Source organism: Bacillus rossius, chromosome 1 (assembly GCF_032445375.1).
Source record: "Bacillus rossius redtenbacheri isolate Brsri chromosome 1, Brsri_v3, whole genome shotgun sequence".
Classification (NCBI taxonomy): Eukaryota; Metazoa; Arthropoda; class Insecta; order Phasmatodea; family Bacillidae; genus Bacillus; species Bacillus rossius.
Window position 1 is genome coordinate 209,700,647 of NC_086330.1, and position 23,353 is coordinate 209,723,999.

Below are 23,353 nucleotides of genomic sequence, written 5' to 3' on the forward strand. Positions count from 1 at the left end.
GCGTTCTCGCGTGTGTCTCCTCTTCTTTAGCCAAATACTGGCGTTCGTACCATTACCCACTGCGTCCAGTTACCCCGCCTTCCCCTAATCATTTATTATTCCTGTGGCACACACCATTTTGACATTTGGGTGCCATCTTGGAAATTCGTTATTATTTAGCTGTATATTCGATAAAAATTAAAAAAATCATTTAAAAAAAGTTGCATTTAATATACTTATTGATTTGATTATTTGCTGTCCTTGCTTCAATCCCTGGGTGAGGCAAAAAAATTAATTTATGTAAATAAAACAATTTTAAATAAATCATGTTCAAAATCCTGAAAGAGTCTAAAGTTCCCCAATGCAAGCCTCCAGTAAGCAGTTATTGCCACCATCTAAACAATTCGTAATAATTACCTTAGAAATTCGGGAATAAATTCAAAATTAATCAAAAAATCACTCATTAATTTATTGATTTAGTTTATGGATTCCTGTCTTAGTTTCAATCCTCGACCGATGCAAATATTATTATTTTATGTAAAAAAATATTTTTCTTAATTATATTCAAAACATAAAATCAGCACAGGTTCTTATTCTACCAGGCTTTGGTAAGTCGTTATGTCAGCCATCATGTAATTTTTGTAAATATTGACCTAGAAGTTTTAGAAAATTGACCTAGAAGTTTTCCGTCTTGGTTTGATTCTCGGCCAGTGACAAGGATAACTTAAGCTTAATATAATTTTTATAATCTGTTTCCCATTGTCTTTAGGGTAGTTTATTAATCATCCACTATAAGAAAAACAACTGTAGACAAAATAACTGTACATTGAATTAAATACGTTGTCGATATGCCTAGCATGGAGGTCTAATTTTTCGATACCTAGAATACATTCCGACCAGTTGATGTAAAATTCTATACGTATAGGCCAAGTGTCTTCGAACCACGAGGCCAGGCCATGACCAATGTCAGTCGTCTAGACCTGAACCTGAACCTCTCGTCGATAGCTAATGTAACATATTTCAATCAGTCAAGACAAAGTATTTTAACTAACAGACTTAAAGTATATAAAAAAAATTACAATCAACTATACCAATGGAGAATGTTTTCTGCTTACTAAAGGACCAAGAATCCCTGTAAATGTTTGATCAAATCAAAGAAATTTTGAACCAGAAAATATTCAGTCACTACAGTTTTACTACGCACATTTAACGAAACGTCTCACTCACAAACAAACGACAAAAGAAGAACAAACTTAATTGACACACTGGACACAAAACTGACACACATGCACACAGACTCACCTTGGACACACAGTACACAGAGGACACGCAATGAACACACAGTATACTCATGCTATGGACCCACAGTACACACACACAGTACATGCTATGAACACACAGTACAAACACGCAATGGACCCACAGTACACACACTTAACACACAACGAACTCACAGGAACACACATTTAACAAAAAGGACGCAGATTCCACAAAGAGGAAGCAAAATCATCAAAAATGGAGCACAATTTAAGGTACAATCAATGAAATAGGGAGCAAAATTGTAAGCACAATCAATGAAAATGAATAACAATGGAAGCAAAATCTACGAAAAAAATAATCACTTGTTTAACGTGCATGTGCATAATTTTGTGAAATAAATAGAAACTGAAATTTTAAATTGTAAGGTTTTATTTCTTGTAATATTATTTCTACCCAAGACTTAGTTATCGTAAAACAGCCTTTTTTTTTTCATTGTGCTTCCAATAGGCTTCCTTTTCGTTGATTGTGCTTCGAATTGTGCTACATTTTCCTTGATTATGTTTCCAATTGTGCTTCATATCTGTTTATTGTCCCGTCGATTATGCTTCCTTTTTTATTGTGGTTCATTTTCGTAGATATTGCTTCGAAATGTCCTTCCTTTTCTATGATTGAGCTTCCTCTTTGACGAATGTACTTTTAATTGTGCTTCCTTTTCGTTGATTGTGCTTCCTCTTTGACGAATATGCTTCCAATTGTGCTTCCTTTTCGAAGATTATGCTTCCTTATCGAAGATTATGTTTCCATATGTGCAACCTTTTCGTTGATTATTTTTCCAATTGTGCTTAATTTTCGTTGATTGTGCATCCGATTGTTCTTCCATGTCGTTAATTGTGCTTTTAAATATGCTTCCTTTTCTATGATTGTGCTTCCAATTGAGCTTTCTTTTAGTTGATTGTGCTTCCTCTTTGACGAATATGCTTCCAATTGTGTTTCCTTTTCGTAGATTGTGCTTCCAATTGTGCCTTTTTTTCGTTCATTGTGCTTCCTCTTTTTTCAAATGTGCTTCTGATTGTGCTTCCTTTTCTTTGACTGTGCTTCCAAATGTGCGTCCTTTTACTTAAACGTGTGTTCCTGTGTGTTAGTTGTGTGTACAGTGTGTGTAATGTGGGTTCATTGCATGTGTACTGTGTGTTCATTGCGTGTCCTGTGTGTACTGCATGTAAATTGTGTGTCCGGTGTGTCAATTGTGTGTGTTCTTTATAGTTGTTTGTGTTGGTGAGTTATAAGTGCGCAGTTACATCTGTAGTGACTCTAAATATTTACTTATTAATAACCTCTTGTACTTGATAATAAAAATTCCAGTAATTATTGGTACTTTAGTAAGCTGAAAACATTCTCCATTGGTCTTATTGATTGTAATTGTTGTTTTGATACTCTAGGTCTGATAGTTCAATGACTTTGTGTTGACTGATTGCAAAATGTTGTATTAGCTATCATGAGGTTCAAAATGTCTGGTCTATACGACTGACATTGTTAATGGCCTGGTCTCGTGGTCCGAAGACACTTGGCCTATACATAACGAATTTTACATTAACTGGTTGGAATATATTCTAAGTATCGAAAAATTGGACTTCAATGCTAGGCATAGAGACAACGTATTTAATTCGTTGTACAGTTATTTTGTCTACAGTTGTTTTTCTTACAGTGTATGATTAATAAAATTCACGAAAGGTAATGGCAAACAAAATATAAAATTAATTTTAAACTTAAGTTATATTTATCACTGGCCGAGAATCAAACCAAGTACAGAACTCTTTCGTGCCAAACATCTGTTTAATAAGTCAATTTTTTTATAAATTTTGGAATTTTCTATGTCAATATTGACAAATTTACAAGATGGCTGACATAACGACTTACCAAAGGATGGTAGACTTAGAACCTATCCTTCTTTTAGGTTTTGGAATAAAATTCATTATTATAAGTATTTTTTAAAATTAAATTAAACTATTTGCATCGGTCAAGGATCGATGCAAGGACAGGAATCCAAAAATTCAATCAGTAATTTAATAAGTGATTTTTTGATAAATTTTGAACTATTTCCCGAGTTAATAAGTTAATTGTTACGTTTATTTTTTAGTTGGTGGGAATAACGGCTTAATGGAGACTGCTATATGAGGAACTTAAGTCTCTTTTAGGATTTTGAACATGATTTATTTAAAATGTTATATTTAACATAAAATTAAGTTTTTGCATCACCCAGGACCAAGGACAACAAAAGTCAAATTAATCAGTATATTAATTGCATATTTATTTAATGATTTTTGTAATTTTTACCGAATTTATAGCTTAATAATAACGAATTTCCAAGATGGCTCCCAAATGTCAAGATGACGGGTGCCACTGTAATCATTATTTATTACTACACTTTAGCAGTTACTAATTACACTTACATGATGGTAACACACTCTTAACATATGGCATGTGTACTACATGATATTAACACTACTTGTATCGATTACTGAAAAAAGATTGCGACAGCGCTCTTTTCTCATGTGATGTGCGTTAACTTGCGCTCTCGGTAACAAGTATTTAAAATAAATATGGTGGCTTGGTCTTGAACATACGATGCTATTTAAATTTAAAATTTAATTTTTACCAGTTCTAATATTTTTGTTATTTTTAAAAACCTTATTTTATTCTCAGTCTGGTAATATTCTCGATGGAGTCGGCCTCCGTAGCGCAGTAGACAACACACCAGGCTACGGTTCGGGGTTCTGGGTTTGAATCCCGGGTAAGACATGGTTGTAATTTGTGTTGTATTAATACACCAACAACCACAATTACAATTTCACAATGACTCGGGATGACATAAAAATACAACATTAAGGAGGGAGCATGATTGACACACTGATAAATGCCAAACTTGCCAGTGTGCCACCCATCTTTAAAAAAAAGGTGGCCTTGCGGTTAAAAGTGTATGTTTACCAACCTAGATGTCAGAGCTGCGGTGGTTCGAATCAAAGCGCTTCCAATGTATTTTGTATAAAAAATTAACTAAATTAATTATGTCGATATGGTAGTCGATAAGATGTGGTAGGTAATGGAACATCGACCTTATGCGATGATACAGAGCGATGCTGGCGCTGTCTGGGAACAAACAGCAGGAACAAAGATGTCGGTATCGAAGAAAGCAGCCTCCAGCAGACTAGAAAAAACAAGTCGGCGGACATGTTGTCATCCAAGATGGCTGCCTCCAGCAGACGAAAACCAGTTGGCGGACATGTTATTATAATTCAATATGGTAACCGTAACAAAAATTGCAATGTTATATAATCAATGATGGCGGTCGTAACGAAAAGTGAACCTTAGACGTCATACATTTCCAAGGTGGCTTGTGAAACGAAAAGTGCAGTATTACTGAGATGTGTGCTCGATTTAAAGATAGCGGATCCAAGATTCCGAACCCAAGATGGCCACCGTTGTCAAGGTCAATGTCAATGTCATCCATGATGGCCGCCGTAACGTCAATATCCAAAAATGGCGGTCGGCACCACCGGCACCTCCTGCAGAATTCTGGCGATGGAGGAACCAAACTATACTACTATAGTTTGGGAATATGTGTACAGTGATAAAATTTTAATGTAAAATTATTGGACTTTTCTTCATGTAAGTTAACTTTTTATCTTTAACAGTTTTACTAGCAATGATATAAAGTTTTACCCGATAATATAGGAACCAATATTTTTTTTCAGTGGCCCCTTGCATTTTAAGAGTTTGTTGGTACCTTATATTAAATTATTCTCACTCAAGATATAATAAGTCAAAAGTTTGGTTTCCTTACATTAAAAGATGATATGTATCATATTCGAATGTTTGACATTTTTTATTAAATTAAAGTGCTCTTTTTAAATTACACTTGAAAAAAGTTGAGCTAATTACGTAGTTTCCTAATATTTTCAGCTATATAAGACAATAATCAACTTTTTTGTAATCGTCATGACAGTACCTATTGTGACCATGTGCAACTTTTGTTTAAGGTATTTCCGTTTGCTTTTATGGTTAGGTTCGTTTAAGTAATTTATGGTAATTTTTGTTAGTTAAGTTTAATTGTTTTGTTCTTTTAAAGTTTGTATTATTTTAAATTTATTTTAAACGTTTAGGGAATTTATTGTTGGTCATGGCCAGGTTCGGGATTGCCGAAGGCCGTTAGTTATCCAGAACAATCCAATACATGTGAGAGATAATTTATCCTAGGGTATTTTAATTATTAAGGCTATTTTATGTTACGATGTTTAATAAGTAATGTATATTTAAAAGGGCAGAGAGACTAATATATTTTTGGGCGAGCCTACGAGTGGGGTTGTTAAAATAAACTTTGAAGTGACGAACTACCTTCAATGACGTCACATTGGCGGTGCCGCACAGCGCCGCACCGTGGACACAGTTTATCGGCGCGGAAGAAAAATGAGTCGTGAACCATCACCGGGGCTGGGAGGTGGTGCGTGTGTGTTCCCGCGGGACAAGTAGACGACTTGGTGGAACGAATGTGAAGTCGCCGGGGATTTTGTTTTTAGTTCGATTTAGCCTAAATGTGAGGCTGGTTTTCGAACGGTAAGCGATAAACTGGTGAAGTTTTACCAAGAGTTTGCCAAGGTTTATATTGCTGAAGAATTAACACGCCGGTGTTACAAGTGTTGGCTGCTTCGCTGATTTATTCCGCTACAACCAGTGCTACCAGAACGTCACCTTTAAGCAGCGGCCAAGGTCAATGTCCGCTCACCTGTATGAGGTATTGCGCCTATCGGCTTTAAGGTTGGTCGAGAAGTGCGGCAGACATCCCGACTAGTAAAATTGTGATGTTGCAATTTTTGCCCTCAATCCCCGCCGCAATTCAAGACACCGCAACGTAAGTACTGAATCACCTGATATTCATCGTACCAACTGAATTGTGATTAAGTGAGAAGTTTTTTTTGTACAAGAAACAACTGCGTTTACGATACTTTATTTTTACGTAAACAGCGCGGCGAACACGGCACATGCAGTATTTCTTTAGTGGGCTGGCGGTAACAATTTATTTAATTCGGAGATTCTACAAGGAGTTTAACCAGCAAGAGTTGGAATTTTAATTCATAGTGGGCTGCCCAGATAAACAATATCCGGACTTGAACAATGATAGGTCCATAGACTGTTGGTTAATATTTAAAGCATTGTTTTAATTATAGCTTAAGATTCCTTGTGTGTTAATTACTAATTTAGCCTAAATTTATGTTAACTCTTGTTTTTAGCTCGGCCGGGCGACGTGCGTATTCTAAAGGATTTATAATAGTATTGTAATGTTGTTTTACCGTTATATAAATTTATAAATTTATTTACCATATTAATGGAATTAGTGTACCTGCACCATGCTTGTTTTCTTAATTAGAAAAATGTATGTACCAAGCTGGCGAAATAGTTTTGTTTATTAGTCACCTTTTTTTATAAATGCTGGTTGTTTCGTTATTTTTTTTATTAATTTTTACAAAATTATTTGGCTCCACATCTTAAAGATTTTAGGATCAGTGCGATGTGCCTCGAGGAGACCTTGGTATTGGAGAAAGTTTATTTAAACAGTAATGTGGTTTCCGTCTCCGAGGGGCCGGACTGTTCCTGGTGGATGTGGGGAACTGTGGTTGGGCTTGGGTGCAGAAACACGACAAGCCACAACTTACAAAGTGCGCCACTCTCCTCGGAATAGCCTTGCATTCTTTATTGTATTAATAGTAAGCAGCTTGGTAATCAAGATGGCGGTGAACTGGGTAGAGTATTTGCAACGGGATCAACTGTTGACAAATTTGCAGGCTGCGGGAGTAGAATTTAGCGAAACAGATGATGATTTGCTAAAATTAAAATTAATGGGCCATCTGAAAACGTGTGTTCTACCTAGAGAAGTGAATACTAAGTTTACCTGCCCTATTGCAGATCGGGATTGTATGACGCAATTAGAGAGTTTTGGGTGGTAAGAAGGTCTGAGTAGGATCCCTAAGTTAAAAAGTTTGGAGGTTGGTCAATGGATAAATTTTTTGATTGAAGTAGAATATTTTCGAATTTTACCCCAAATTTAAATGGAGGCGAGTTTTTTACGCTTTTTGGCAGGGCAATGCGAGGGGGTTGTACGCGAGTTGCTGGTGAGAGGTGCGGATGATGGAAAAAGTTGGGATGAGGTAATGACAATAATTTGGAAAGTTGTTATTTCTCGGAGAAACAAGGAGGAGTTGGAGAAACGAGAGGTTTTTAGGTTCCAGCGACAGGGAGAGAGTACAGTTTTGTTTGTACATAATATTTTAACTATGGCTAAAGTGTTTGTGAGTCAATTATATGAGCAAGGGATGATTGATACTATTCTCGAAAATATGCGTCCTGAAAATAGAAGGGAGTGCGCTTTCGTCAGCAAGCCTTCGAGAGTTAGGGATTTACTATCGTGGGCGGTAGAAGTGGATACATTTGTAGGTGCTCGAAATGATTGTGAACGTTTAGGTAATAAACAGGTTGCAGTAGGCAAGGTCAAGTGTGACCTTCAATCCGAGGAGGAAGTGAGGGAAAAGTGTGCCATGGTGCTCGACGATTTTAATATAAACAAGTTAGGGTTGAATCGGGTTGGTAATAAAAATAATTTGATGAGAAAAAGAAAAAGCGAGGCCCAAAACAATATTAAAAGGTGTTTTGAGTGTGGTATCGTAGGGCTTTTAAGGAATCAGTGCAGGTAGGGAAAAGGCAAGATACCCAGGTGTGGGTACTGTGAGCGAGGGGGTCATCGCACAAAAAATTGTAGGAAATGGCGTGAACAAAAAAATGGAGGTTTGGGGATAAACATCGATTGGCGGTTATGCGTGAGGCCAATACATTTTGTGTGGAAACATTCCTATATGGTGGGAAAGTAAAGGCTTTGATTGACACAGGGGCTACTCGTAGCTTTGTGAACCAGGGATATTTGAGTGAGTTAGTTAAGAAAAATAAAAAGTTGAAATCGCGATTAATTAAAGGGGAGGCCGTAAAAGTGCAATTAGCTGATGGAAAATTCCGCACATGTAGTTTGGTGGTAAAACTCCACATAAAGGTAGGTAAATTTTCCTGGGATCGAGAGTTTTTGGTAATCCCAGATTTGATTTGTGAAATTAATTTGGGAATGGATTTTTTAGAGCACACAAAAGCCATAGTTGACTGTAAACATAAAAAGCTGATGTTCTTGTTTGAATCTAAGGTCAGGTTGCGTTTGGAGAGACCCAAAGGAAAAGTGAGGGTTGTTTGTGGGGGAATAGAAGGAGCTAAGGAAAGGTTGGGAGAAGAGGAAATAGAAAGCATACATGAGGTAATAAACGAATTTTCAGATGTGATTACTATTCGGGTGGGAAAACGTGAGTTATTGCCCTATAGAATAGAGCTTACCGATGATAAACCAGTAAGATGTACCCCATATCAGTGTGCCCCGCCTAAGATGAAGGCTTTTAAAGAAATAATTCGGGATTTAGAAGAACATGGGATTATTGTGCCTTCAACCTCTCCGTATGCCTCTCCATCCTTTCTGGTGAAAAAGAAAAACCCAGGGGAATATCTTTTGGTTCTGGATTATCGTCTTTTGAATAATAAGATAAGGCTCGACCCCTTCCCGTTACCCAAGATAGAGGTATTATTTCAATATATGAGTGAAGAAAAATTCTTTACCATATTGGACCTAAATGCCGCATTTCATCAATGTGTGCTCGAGGAAAGTTGTCAAAAATACACTGGTTTCGTTACGCCCTGGGGGCATTATGGCGTCGAGTACCTTTTGGAGTGAACTTCGGAGCTCAGTGTCTCTCGAGAATTTTGAGTACGATTCTACAGGATTTTCAATACAAGTTTACTTTAAGTTTTTTAACGATATTTGTGTGTTTTCAAATTCCCTTGAAGAACATATAGAACATCTGCGGTTAGTGCTTAAGGCATTGAGGAAAGCAGGATTTACCGTGAACCCCAGTAAGGTGTGTTTGGCTCAAAGGAAAATTAAATTTTTAGGATTTATTATTGGAGAAGGAGGTATGCATATGGACCCTGAAAGAATTTTACCTATTACCAGATATCCCCCTCCTAAATACGTAAAAGGAGGTATGCGTTTCCTTGGGATGCTGGGTTACTTCAGTAGGTTCATCCCTGATTATGCCAGTATTTGTGTGCCTTTAAATGCCTTAAGGAAGAAGGGAGTCAAGTTTGTCTGGGGGGAGGAGCAGAATCAATCTTTTAACGAGTTGAAAAGGGCTATTTCCCAGCCTCCCATTTTGGCTTTGCCCAATTTTGAAAAACCATTCCATGTCCAAGTTGACGTGACTAGTGTGGCCTTAGGGGGGGTTCTTCTACAAGAAGGCGAAGGAGGATTGCGCCCGGTGATGTATGCCAGTAGAACCCTTAATCATCACGAGCAGCAATATAGCGTTTATGAGAAAGAGGCTCTAGCCTGTATTTATGTCCTAGAGAAATTTGAGAACTTTTTAGAACATGATTCCTTTGTACTATGGACAGATAATCAGGCGCTAACCTGGTTATTCTCCCACCATCGGCAATTAGGAAAGATCGGGAGATGGATAATGAGGCTAACGTGGTTTAAGTTCACCATCAAACATGTTAAAGGGAAAGAGAATGTGGTGGCTGACGCTTTATCTCGGATGTACCAACCAGGGGATTGGGGTGAAGAAGAGGTTAGGGAGGCTACTGGGGTAGAAGGTAGGGGAGAGAGCATTGATGATGAGGGGCAGGGAGAAGTAACATTTGTAATGTCTTAAAGGATTTCCCAGAAAGTTTCACGAGTATGCAAAGGTGGCAGAGTAAGGACGAGGGTATTCAAGAGATTAGAGGTCAATTGGGAGAACCAGGGTTTGAAAATTATGAAACCTCCAATGGGGTGCTTTATGTTGTTCGGGGTGGAGTAAGGAAAGTTGTAGTTCCGGAATGGGTAAAAGATATGGTCATAAGATACTTTCACGATTCTGTAATTGGTGCTCATAGTGGGTTGGAAAAAACCCTTGAGAAGATTAGGGAGAAATTTTATTGGACAGGCATGAAACAGGATATCACCGAGTACGTTAAATCGTGTAATTTGTGTCAGTTGGCGAAACAGCAGGCAAATACCAAGATAGGGTTACACTCTGTTGAGCAGCTAAGCCGACCGTGGGAACGTGTGTACATATATATTTTTGGCCCTTTACCCCGGTCTATGCGCGGAAATAACTGTTTATTGGTTTTACTTGACAGGTTTACTAGTTTTTGTATTTTCTTTCCCCTTAAAGATATTAAGAGTGTACAGGTCATCAGGGCGTTAGCTGAAAAAGTGTGGTACCTGTTTGGGAGTCCCGAACAAATTGTATCCGATAATGCTACATATTTCGTAAGTGCTACATTTCAAAATATGTGTCTATCATGGGGAATAAAACATATTTTCACCAGTCCATATTATCCGAATCCCAACCTGGTTGAAAGAATTAACAAAAATATTAAGGTGGCTTTGCCTGTATTCCATCAGCAGGATCAGAGAAGATGGGATGAATGTTTACCTTTTCTGAACTTGGGTTTTAATATGATGGTGCATAGTGCAAGTAAGTTCACCCCGGCTCAGTTATTTTTAGGGAGAGAGATAAGCCATCCGCTGTTAAATATTTGGAGTCTTGATGCAGAAAACTTAAAGGTTAGTAGCCCCGCAGTTTGAAAAAAAATTGGGTAAGTGCAGCCGAGAACCTGGATAAGGCCAGGAACAAAGTCAAAGAACAATATGACAAAGGACGGAGTCCCAACCCCTTTTGTAGTAGGGCAGGAAGTTCTTTGTAGGCGGTATGTTCAGAGTGATAAAGCCAAATTTCAATTAAGCAAATTGGAATACGCCTATGGGGGACCATATATTGTGAAAAGTTTTTTGGGTCCCGTAACTGCTTTGATTGAAGAAGTAAATAATCCGTTGAGGTTAATGAAAGCCCACATTAGCCATCTTAAGAAGTACACTAAAGGTGGATAATTGTTGTAAATTTTTTTTAGGATCTTGTTGTAATTATTAGTAATATGTTTTTTTTTGTTATTCACTAAAGCTGATTTGACGCCTTTAAATGTTGGTGCTTTTATGTAAAATTGCTAAGGTGTCTTCGAGTTTATCTAATTCTGTTTTTCTCTTGTAAACTTTTCTTACTTACTCTTTTTTATTGATGTTTCTTTGGATGTCGTGTATCTTTCAGCTGGGGTCTTACAATCTGAAACTTTTGTAATTTTTAGTTGTTAGTTTAGTTTAATTATTTGTTTAGTTATTTGGCTCAAAATTAATAAGCTGTTTATTAATTTTTTTGTGAGGGGTGATTGTGACCACGTGCCAATTTTCTTTAAGGTATTTCCGTTTGCTTTTATGGTTAAGTTCGTTAAAGTAATTTATGGTAATTTTTGTTAGTTAAGTTTAATTGTTTTGTTCTTTTAAAGTTTGTATTATTTTAAATTTATTTCAAACGTTTAGGAAATTTATTGTTGGTCATTGCCAGGTTCGGGATTGCCGAAGGCCGTTAGTTATCCAGAACAATCCAATACATGTGAGAGATAATTACGATGTTTAATAAGTAATGTATATTTAAAAGGGCAGAGAGACTAATATATTTTTGGGCGAGCCTACGAGTGGGGTTGTTAAAATAAACTTTGAAGTGACGAACTACCTTCATTGACGTCACATTGGTGGTGCCGCACAGCGCCGCGCCGTGGACACAGTTTATCGGCGCGGAAGAAAAAATGAGCCGCGAACCGCCACCGGGGCTGGGAGGTGGTGCGTGTGTGTTCGCACGGGACAAGTAGACCAGTTGGTGGAACGAATATGAAGTCGCCGGGGATTTTGTTTTAGTTCGATTTAGCCTAAATGTGAGGCTGGTTTTCGAACGGTAAGCGATAAACTGGTGAAGGTTAACCAAGAGTTTACCAAGGTTTATATCGCTGAAGAATTTACACGCCGGTGTTACAAGTGTTGGCTGCTTCGCTGATTTATTCCGCTACAACCAGTGCTACCAGAACGTCACCTTTAAGCAGCGGCCAAGGTCAATGTCCGCTCACCTGTATGAGGTATTGCGCCTATCGGCTTTAAGGTTGGTCGAGAAGTGCGGCAGACATCCCGACTAGTAAAATTGTGATGTTGCAATTTTTGCCCTCAATCCCCGCCGCAATTCAAGACACCGCAACGTAAGTACTGAATCACCTGATATTCATCGTACCAACTGAATTGTGATTAAGTGAGAAGTTTTTTTGTACAAGAAACAACTGCGTTTACGATACTTTTTTTTTACGTAAACAGCGCGGCGAACACGGCACATGCAGTATTTCTTTAGTGGGCTGGCGGTAACAATTTATTTAATTCGGAGATTCTACAAGGAGTTTAACCAGCAAGAGTTGGAATTTTAATTCATAGTGGGCTGCCCAGATAAACAATATCCGGATTTGAACAATGATAGGTCCATAGACTGTTGGTTAATATTTAAAGAATTGTTTTAATTATAGCTTAAGATTCCTTGTGTGTTAATTACTAATTTAGCCTAAATTTATGTTAACTCTTGTTTTTAGCTCGGCCGGGCGACGCGCGTATTCTAAAGGATTTATAATAGTATTGTAATGTTGTTTTACCGTTATATAAATTTATAAATTTATTTACCATATTAATGGAATTAGTGTACCTACACCATGCTTGTTTTCTTAGTTAGAAAAAAATATGTACCAAGCTGCCGAAATAGTTTTTTTTTATTAGTCACCTTTTTTTATAAATGCTGGTTGTTCCGTTATTTTTTTTATTAATATTTACAAAATTATTTGGCTCTACATCTTAAAGATTTTAGGATCAGTGAGATGTGCCTCGAGGAGACCTTGGTATTGGAGAAAGTTTATTTAAACAGTAATGCGGTTTCCGTCTCCGAGGGGCCTGACTGTTCCTGGTGGATGTGGGGAACTGTGGTTGGGCTTGGGTGCAGAAACACAGCATGCCACAACTTACACTATTTATGCTTTTGTGGTGAAAATTTAAAACCGACCTAATGCTTTGGCTGGAAAATAGCTTCCTGTACTAACTTGCACTAAAAAAAGTAATTCCAATATGTTAAACTGTAAAAGTTTAAATATCTGATACTAAAATATGAACAAAGTTTAAGTATATTGTAAATGATTTTATTTAATTTATTTTACCTGACTTTTTAGAACGTAATAATAAAACATCACAGTTAATAAACAATTGTTATGGAATTTATTTTCTTTCACTATTTTAAACATATGGTAAAATATTTACAAAAATAAATAGTTAATATTTAAGTTTCAATATAGCAATACTTAAAGCTACCTAAATTCTGTTAAGAGAATTTCTAATGGTACAATTTTATTGACATTCAAAAAATAAATTGAATGTTATGTTATATTTCTACTTAAACAAAAAATTCTTTAATTCAGTTAAAGTAACAAAGGAATTACATAAAAAATCAAGTAAATCAGTTGGCAAAGACAAAGAGTGGCATATCACAAGTGACAGCACAGAGTGAAAGTAGTATATAATAGAGGTTCAGGCACAAGGGTACAGAGTGCGGTGCAGGTGCAGGTGCCCACCGCCATTTTTATTGATGACGTCAATTTTGCACTTTTCGTAACCAACGCCAAATTTGATTGTGACATCATGGTGGCCATCTTGGATGAACTTGACCATAACCTTGGCCCTTCACCTTGACATCTGTGGACAGTGTGTATCTGCCATTTTACATCTGCCATTTATTTTTTTTAGCTATACTGGACCCATCATTTTGAGTCCGCCAAATTTTAAAATATGATGTCAACGATGCCCTAACTGTTAGGTCACCGTCAAATAAAATACGTTATTTTTATCCGATTTTTACAGGAAAACGTTTAAAATGTTTAAAAAAATTACTAAATACAATTTTGATTAAAAATATCTTTGCATAGAGTCCTCAGTTCTAACTAGACAACAGCATTCGATTATAATTGGCAATATATCATTTTCTCCATGGAAGCCACCGGCAGACTGATTTCACACCACTATTGCAAATGCAAATATCATGTCAGCCAGTATGACATAAAGGCAAAAATATTGTTTTTATTTGTTGGAGACGGCGCCATCTTAGTTTCGTCTGCTAGAGTGCACTGCCATCATACCTATGATCTCAAGAGTGACTTTGTGGCGTTCGTATAACCGCGATAAATATTATTGTGTAGAATTTAGCCATATTTTAGTGAATAAACATGATTTACTTCATTTAACCCATTTTTCTCGCAATTATACACTGTTTCTTGCAGGGAAAAAAACATGATATTTGCCAAGAACCCTCTCTCCCCCACGTGAGTTTAGGTGAGATTCGGCTCGACCCCTCCACGCCCCTAAACATCCCACGTAATTTTTGGACGCCTCCTATCCATTTTTTTAATCATACACATAATATGAATATCAGTACCAATACTTTCTCTAAACAAAATTATATTACGTAGAATAATTGATCGTGAAGCTAGAGACAATCAAGTATATATGGCAAGAGCCTCTTTTAGTTATAATCCACCTAAATAATGGTGGATGTTTCTAGTAGTAGAACTTATGACACAAACACAGAAGTTGATAACTAGCTGAATTTCAGTCGGTAGGTTTGCAGATAGACCATCGTATCCAGAACCTCTAGGTAAGGTCCTAATGAAAGAACCACAACGGTTTAGCTGATAGATATGTTGTAATACTAGGGCTCAAAGCTTCCGATTCAGGGACCGGAATTCAGTGAATTCCTGGGAGCTACAAAATCCTATTGACAGGAACATTCTCACAGTGTCGTACTCGTAGTAACTGCTCAGCTTAGTCTTTATCTTGAAGCACTATATAATGTTCTCAACCGACGCGACAGGAATCACCGGGTTCGAACTGACTCCCTGAATCTGACATAAAGTGAATCAGATGTTTCTAATTTTTTAATACTAGTAAATATCTATTTATGGTGCGTTAGGTACGAATCTTCTTGTCGCTCATGCAGGACTCCGAGGATTCGGAGAATACACGTACGACGCCTTCTCTCCTTCAAGGGTGGACCTCTTCACACCCTATTGCGTTCTAAAAGAACCTTATATCATTAATTTTGTTGTGGGAACCAAGGACCAAGGCCGATAAGAGAACATACTAAAAACTGAATTTATAACAAATTGGAGGAATAAAACCATCAAATAAACTGTGCTTGGTGCATAACTTTTCTAAAACGGAATGTTCAACCAAATAAATATGTAGATGATACTCCAAAAAAAAATTAAAATATAACCAACTTATTACTCTAGCTGCAATATGATTTGTTAAAAATAATTTTTATCATATGTAAAAATGCTCAAAGTATACAAACACTTGGAGCAATTGGAACTATTGGAGCTCTTGGAGCTGTTGGAGTATTTGTAGCTGTTGTTGCATTTGGAGCAGTTGGAGCAATTGGAGCTTCGTAACCATTTAGCAAAGTTCTAATTTTATTTGTTGATCTTTGATTTATAGACAATACAATTATTATTCCATTTAAAAATGATTTAACACCAACTCTAGTTTTGACTCATGTTTTAATGGAAAATGTTTTGACTCGCGTCTTATACCAGTCACTGCGAGTATTTATGTGATGACCAGACGAGGGGGCCCACAGTTCTCCTCCGACCGCGGTACAGTGCGGATCGACTCTCTTCAGTACGTTTCCTGAGATTTAATTAGTGTTTGAATGTCCACCTTCATGATAAGTTTATCATCAGCAGTGCAGAACCTCATGGCACGTCGAAGACAGTGGAAAATTCGATGGCACTGAAGACCTTGATGGCAGCAACGCCGACGGCAGCGCAAAGCCCGATGTCATCTGTGATAACAGCTGAAGAACATTAATCAGCAGAGGCTGTTGAATGGGCTGTAGTTTCGCCAGCAACCCTGAATATTTTAATAAATAATGGACTTTCAAAGCACCAGTACAAATACTGTAGTACGTTATTCATTTACACTTCAAATGCTCGCAAGCATTAAAAAGGTGGATGTCAGAAAAATGCATCAAATGTGGTAAACTAAATTTACGGCTAAATGGTCTAAAACGACAGTATGAAATCGGCACTCGGTCAGTTTAGAGCAAGCAAGAACCTGTTTGTAAAAAATAAACTGGGTGTTGTTTTGATTCAAATCTCATGCCAGTTGTTGCGAGTTAATAAGTAAGGAATGACTGATGAGAGAGACAGTCCACTTCTGGCTGTGGTGCAGTTATGATCGTCTTGTTTGACTCATCTCACATGTTAGTCTGGTATTTGAGAAATCTGGAGAACTCGATGGCATCATTACCATCATTAACGCTGACATGGATGGCAACTTTACTGACAGTTCCAGAGATCTTGATGGCGACAACGAGGCAGATATTGTTGGAAACTACGTCAAAAGTTGGCACCTACTGTTAAAGCAGAGCAGGAGATTTTAACGCTTGCAGTGTCTTCACCAGTAAAACAATGGATGTCAACAGTGTTATTGACATTGATAAATAATGCTGTAAACAACGGTGTTTGGTCATCTAACTGTACGTATTGTGACAACATTAGAAACTTGAAAATCCATGATTAAATAATATATGATTTATATAATATCTCTGAAAATACTAAATATCAGTGCATCAGATGTTGTAGACAGCTTATACTCTACGGAAACTTGAAAAAGGACATGTGGTTTTGCAAAGGACCAATTATAAATTCACCCAAATCAAACTGTATAATCTGCGGCAAGATATTTATATGCATTAAACATGCGAGACAACATGAAATATATCACTGTCTTTTTAACGAAATTCAGAACTCTGTGCTGTAGAAAAATGTGGAATCAACTGTCATGTAAAACTTGCTCTGAAAAGACATGCCAAGACATGTAAAGGACTTGCTATGTACTCTAAGGTGATCGTAGGAATCTAGAAATGCAGGTGATTTTTTTTTGTTCTTGTAGTAGAGTAAAAATTGTGTTATACAATTATTATTTGTAATTTTTTTCTCAAACCTGTATTTTTGGTAACATTTATAAAATAATAAATATCTAACATAAATTATTATTTTGTTTCTGTCAAGGATCAAACCAAGCACTGTTTTTGATCGAATCAATCAATAAATTTATGCGTGATTTTTTAGATGAATTTTGTAATTTTCCTCGCATTTCTAGCTATATAAATACAGAATTTAAGGATGCCAGAAGTTGTGACAGTTGAATGTTGATAAATAATAACTGCACTCTATTGGGTAAAAATTAAACATATATATAGTCAGTGCACTATAAACGGCGGAAAAAATGTCGGAACTGAGATGGCGGTCGCCAGCAAATGAAAAATTATGGCTGCCTTTATGTCATACTGGCTGACGTAATATCTGCATTTTAAATAGTGGTGTGAAAACAGTCCGCCGGTGGCTTTCGTGGAGAAATTATATATCGCCATTTATAATCGAATGAGTTCGCCGGGTTTGATCCGAGGACTTTATGGCAGTTATATTTTTTATTAATAATTGATTAATTAAAGTTTTTTAAAAATAAACTTTTTATTTTTATAAGCAATGATTATTATGGAAATACATTATTGTGGACCATTTTCAAAATTGGCGAAGTTCTTTCATTACATATTTGTTTAAAAAATTTAAAAAAAATTTTCCTATTAATATCGAGTAAAAGTTATGTTTTTTTCATAATGGCGGTCAGAACAAAAATATGCATAGACGATGTCATAATTTTCAAATTAGCATATCCAAAATGGCTGAAAATCAAAATTGTGGATCCAAAATGGCCACCGGTGTTAAGGTCAAGGTAAATGTTTAAGGTGTTCTCAATCCATTATGGCTACCGTAACAAAAATTAAAATGGTTTCTTCTTCAGCCAAGATGGCGGTTGGCACTGGCTTTGTACCCTGCACCCTGGAATTGGAGCCCCTATTTTATTGTTTACGATCTGGGAAGCAGCGCCGCGACGCGTACCATATACCTGAGCGGTACCTCCACCGGTAGTCTCCCTCGGGGCATCTCACAAAGACACTGACCTTTATGCGTGCATTAACGTGGCTCGAACTCCCCACCCCACCCCCTTCCCCAGCGTCATCCTTCCTAGGAGCTGTTATCTATCGCTGAGCGGTCTTGGGAACTCTCCGGCCACCGCATGAAGTGGCGTGAATAGACTTCGCTGTTCTGGGTGTTCGGGCATTGGTCGGCCTGGGATAATGTGACATGTCGCAGTCGCTCCCGTCCATTCTGGAAAGACGACCCACTAGTATAACAGAGCGATGCCGGCCTCCGCGGGAGTTCCGCGACAGTTCTGGAACTGTTCCACGAGTTCGGAAAGTTCCGAGGGTGAAGGGAAGTACGACATCGGAGTACGACATCGGCGAAGAGGGTGACAGACCCCCTAGAGAGTGGCACGACGACGAGTGACGGGACCATGACAGTGTGATTGAGTGGCGGGACGCTGTGTGTGTGGACAGACGCGTAGTAAGGGGTGAATCACAGTCGAGCCTATCTCCAGTGAGGAGTGCGAAGTGTGTAACTTGAAATACATTGAGTGACTGGCGAATAAACAGTTTTAATTGTCAGTGATTGGTGATTGGACATTTTTAAGTAATTAATTAATAAAAGAGTAATAAAATTTAATTGGGCTATCCCTTTCGAGCCCAGGTTCCTGCACATTATTCGTAACAATATACTAGTGACTAATCACATGTGACATAGCACAGAGCTAATCACACTTCACTCCGCACATTGTGGCTAATCATATACAACACCGTTTCTGAGGACTCACGCAGCAGAAATAACCTCAAGGAGTGCTTGGCAGCCATTTGCGTGGGAAGTGAAACTGTACAGTTTGTTTTTAGTTCTATGTCAGCTTTCTTGTGGTGCTGCAGGCAACTAGTTTTAAAATTATATAAACCTGAGAATTCAGTTTGTAGTAGTGTAAAGGGGCTTCAGAATAATGTGTAATTGAAATTGACGAATCCGCAGACACAAGGCCTCGTCACATGCAGTTGCTCGATGTCGCCATAGAAGTGAAATTGGAACAAACATGGTGCCAAAAATCAATTACGTTACACAGCTATTTTTTTAAATGTTGTGCTTTCCATAACGCTCTGAGCGTTACACGTTTTCGTTACGCTACTTGTGGTTACGCCATGGTGAAGTCATCGTCCTGATTAACCCTACCGTATGTAAAGAAGATTCAATTTGAAAGGTCCAGAAATGTTATTATTAAAGGATCAACCATATCTTTCAGTTACCGCGGGAGAGTCTGTTCTTTGTCTTGAGATGCCAGCGACTGTGCATGGGTGCAAGCTCACCAGTCGTACCGCGCCTCGTGTCCGCAGCTGTGATGCCACATGGCATTCTTCTAGCTGAGGCTTAGTGCCAACACCACACATGCCACAACTCTTCGATCGAAGGGTATTGAGTCTGTTGCTACATAAACGCAATTGACAGAAACATTCGTAGGAACGTATAGGTTTTTTTATTACCAAGCAGCAATTTTCGGAGTTTGATGACATTTCATCGGTGGCCTTTGGAATTGGTGAGTACTAATTCTTTTATTTCTACGGCCCAACGAATAGGTTAAAATTTTTTCCACGTGATTAGTGTTTAATATATTAACAAAAAGGCAATTCACTGGTAGTAAAACTTAAAAAAATTAGGTATATGTTTTGTAATCGTATTACTGAAAAATTTGTGTTTTTTTAAAGGGACTCAAAACAGTTTGTAGAATAATAATATTATTTGGTATATTTTTAATTTGTTGTTTAGGTGATTACAATCCCTAGTGAAATTAATGAATATAATTGTGCATCGTATCGATTTGAATACATATGTATAGGAAATTGATGCATAATTTAAGCCTATTAATATGTATGTATTGTAGCGCACCATTCATGTTTCAGCTAGATATACATACATTTTATGTTTAGTATAAAATAAATACACATCTTTTGTCGTAAAAGATTAAAAAAATTAAATTCTATAATAACTCGTTAAAATAGACGAATTAAATTCCATATGATTTTATAAGACAATTTATATTTGTGCAACAAACTCGGCATCAGATGTAGATTGTCTGCTTCTTAGCTGCAATACTACTGTTGTCTTAATAATTTAAGTAAACTTAAAACTGAGAAGTAAGTACACTAAAATGAAATCAATTATACTTTCAGAACTAACGTTTATTCCAACAATAGTAAGAATTTTTTTTTAGTAGAATAGTTATCTATGTTACGCAAAATCTTCTTTTAATTTGTTGTCCTACTGCACTGTTTCAGTTGGACAATTATTGTGTCTTAATAAAAAAATAGTTATGTGTCATCAGCAATTGAATATGCATTTGAAAACGCTGTTTAGTTACTGTCTGCAACATTCTCTTGAGAATTATCAAATATAATATCACACGTATTTTAAAAGCATGAACATCTATTGCGTAATTCTTACGGGCGATAATTTCTGGAAAACGCTATACGTAATATATTAACGTGATGAGTGTGAATTTTCACGTCAGTATGTATATATACAATTTATTTTTCATATAACTTGCAGAACAAGACTATACAGCATTATCACACCTTTCGTAATGTTAAAAAAATTATTTCTTACTCCTAATGTAGTATTGTCACATATATGTATACTTCTTTAAATTTAAGTATGCTATCAAAACGGAAGATCTGTGATTTTTTAACTTTAAATGTGGAAGCAACGATGAAAAAATTATTTCAGTTCAACGTACACTAATTATGAACACTTAACTAATCAAAACCTACAACGATGAGGTCGGTCCCACTAGACCCAGGCACTCACTGCATCAGCTCTCAACCACAACTAGGCATTGCATGCCCAGAGCGAACCGACCTGAGTGTGTGAGCTTGATACAAAACAACAAACAGCCAATATAAATAACCTACGTAGTGATGTTTCAAGCCTGCAGAATATCAGAAACATACGTGTTATCTATATATATATAAATATATATTAATATATATATATATATATATACACACACATATATATATATGAGACACATTTACAAACCGAACAAACTAGCATAAATTGAAATGTTTCCAACTATACCAAAACATATTTTATATAACAGTGAATAAAAACATTTGAATATATATTATATTTAGATATCAATTGAAGAAGATTAAGTCCCATTTTTTTTTGTTAAAAACTAAGTACTTTCATAACTAACTGCTAACACAGTAAACAAACCGTACCAAGACCATTACTAGTAAACTGTAGTTAATAATTAGCATTTAATTTCCATGATGCATTTATTATTGAAAGGAAACCTTCGGATTATCTAGCATAAAAAAGACCTACATGCGTAGAGTGCACGAAGCTCACAATCAGAAACTCAAGTTGCCCACAACACTTTAAAACCCCTACAAGCATACAGTGCACAAAATTACCAAAACGGAATACCATATCACACATACTGTGGAAGAAAATTTTACATAAACAAACATGCAACACTACTACTATTAAGTTATATCTATTACAACAAATATAGTACTTAGCTCTCATCCTTGCAATCTCTCTCATCTCCCTGTCTCCACATTCTTGCTAACTCTCAACTTGTGTAATACCCTCACTAACCTCCTTTCTTCCCTCCTAATGCCTTCCAAATGCCATAGGAAACAAACGTCCGATATGCATCTAACAGCTTCTAGAATGTTCTTCATTTTTCTGTACACAGATGACAATCGATATCAGCGAAGACTTCCCTAACTTGGCATGATTCTTCACCTGTCACTTTGATACCCTTATGTAATTAATAATGAATACTTGCGGAAAGTTAACATAGCATTAGGCCTACAAAGTCATAGGTTTTCTGCATGACTCCTTAAGGTAAGAGTTAATTTTATTTCTATACTTCTTTCACGAATTAAATACAAATGTTCTAAGTAGTGTATAAATGGGGCTCCGAGCGCTGGCTTAAGCTTGTGGTGCCGCTGCCACGGTTCAGTCTGTGGATTGTGAAATCACGGCGGTCAACTTAGATGACCTTGACCTTTACCTAAATATTGAACTTTGACTTTGGACTTAACCGTTGACATTAACCGTTGACATTAACCGTTGACCTTAACCGTTGACCTTTACCTTTGACGCTGACAATGACTTGGGATCTGCCGGCTTGGATTCACCATCTTTAATTAGAGCACCCCGCTCACTAATGCTGCACTTTTCATAATGATCGTAATCTTTAACTCTGACATAATGTCCACCATTTTGTTTTCGTCTGCTGGAGGCCGCATCTTGGATGACGACACGGCCGCCATCTTGGCTGTCTTTCTGCTTTGCTGGAGGCTGCCGACGTCTTTGCTTCTGCTGTTTCTTCCTAGAGATCTCCAGCGTCGCTCTCTCTCATTACATAATGTCAATGTTCCATTACCTACCAGAGCTGTTATGGTCATTATCAATGTATTAAAATTTAATTTTATGCAAAAAAAAAACACTGGAAGCACTCTAATGCAAGCCATGGCCACTCTGAACTCTGGGTTGGAAAAAATCCGCCTTCAACCGCACAGCCACTGAGACATTTAATAGATTTAGAATTAAATAATGTATATAAACAGTAACACACATATTCGGAATTGTATTTTTTTTAATTCGAAAGAATAATAGCATAATCACGCCAAGGACAGTACCGCCATCTTGGAGCTCTAGTTAAGACACCATATCGCCTGCTAGAGGATGTCACCACTATCTTGTTTTCAATACTTGTTACTAGGAGTGCTAGTGTCACGTAGTACACATGCCATCTGCTAGATTGCATCTGCATATGGATTTAGGTCGTCACCACTAGAGTGCAGTATTACATATTGACAGTCATCTCTCACTGTATCCACCATATTGAAATTTGGACGCTATCTTGGAAATTCGTAAATATTTAGCTATAAATTCCGGGAAAATTCCAAATTTATTTTTAAAAAGTTATGCAATCAATATAATAGTGAATCGATCGATTTTTCTTCTTGGTTCGATACTTGATTGATACAATATTTTTTTTATGTAAAGAATACTCATATTCAATGAAATATGGTGAAAAGTCATAAAACCAGCTCATTTTCTTAGTCAA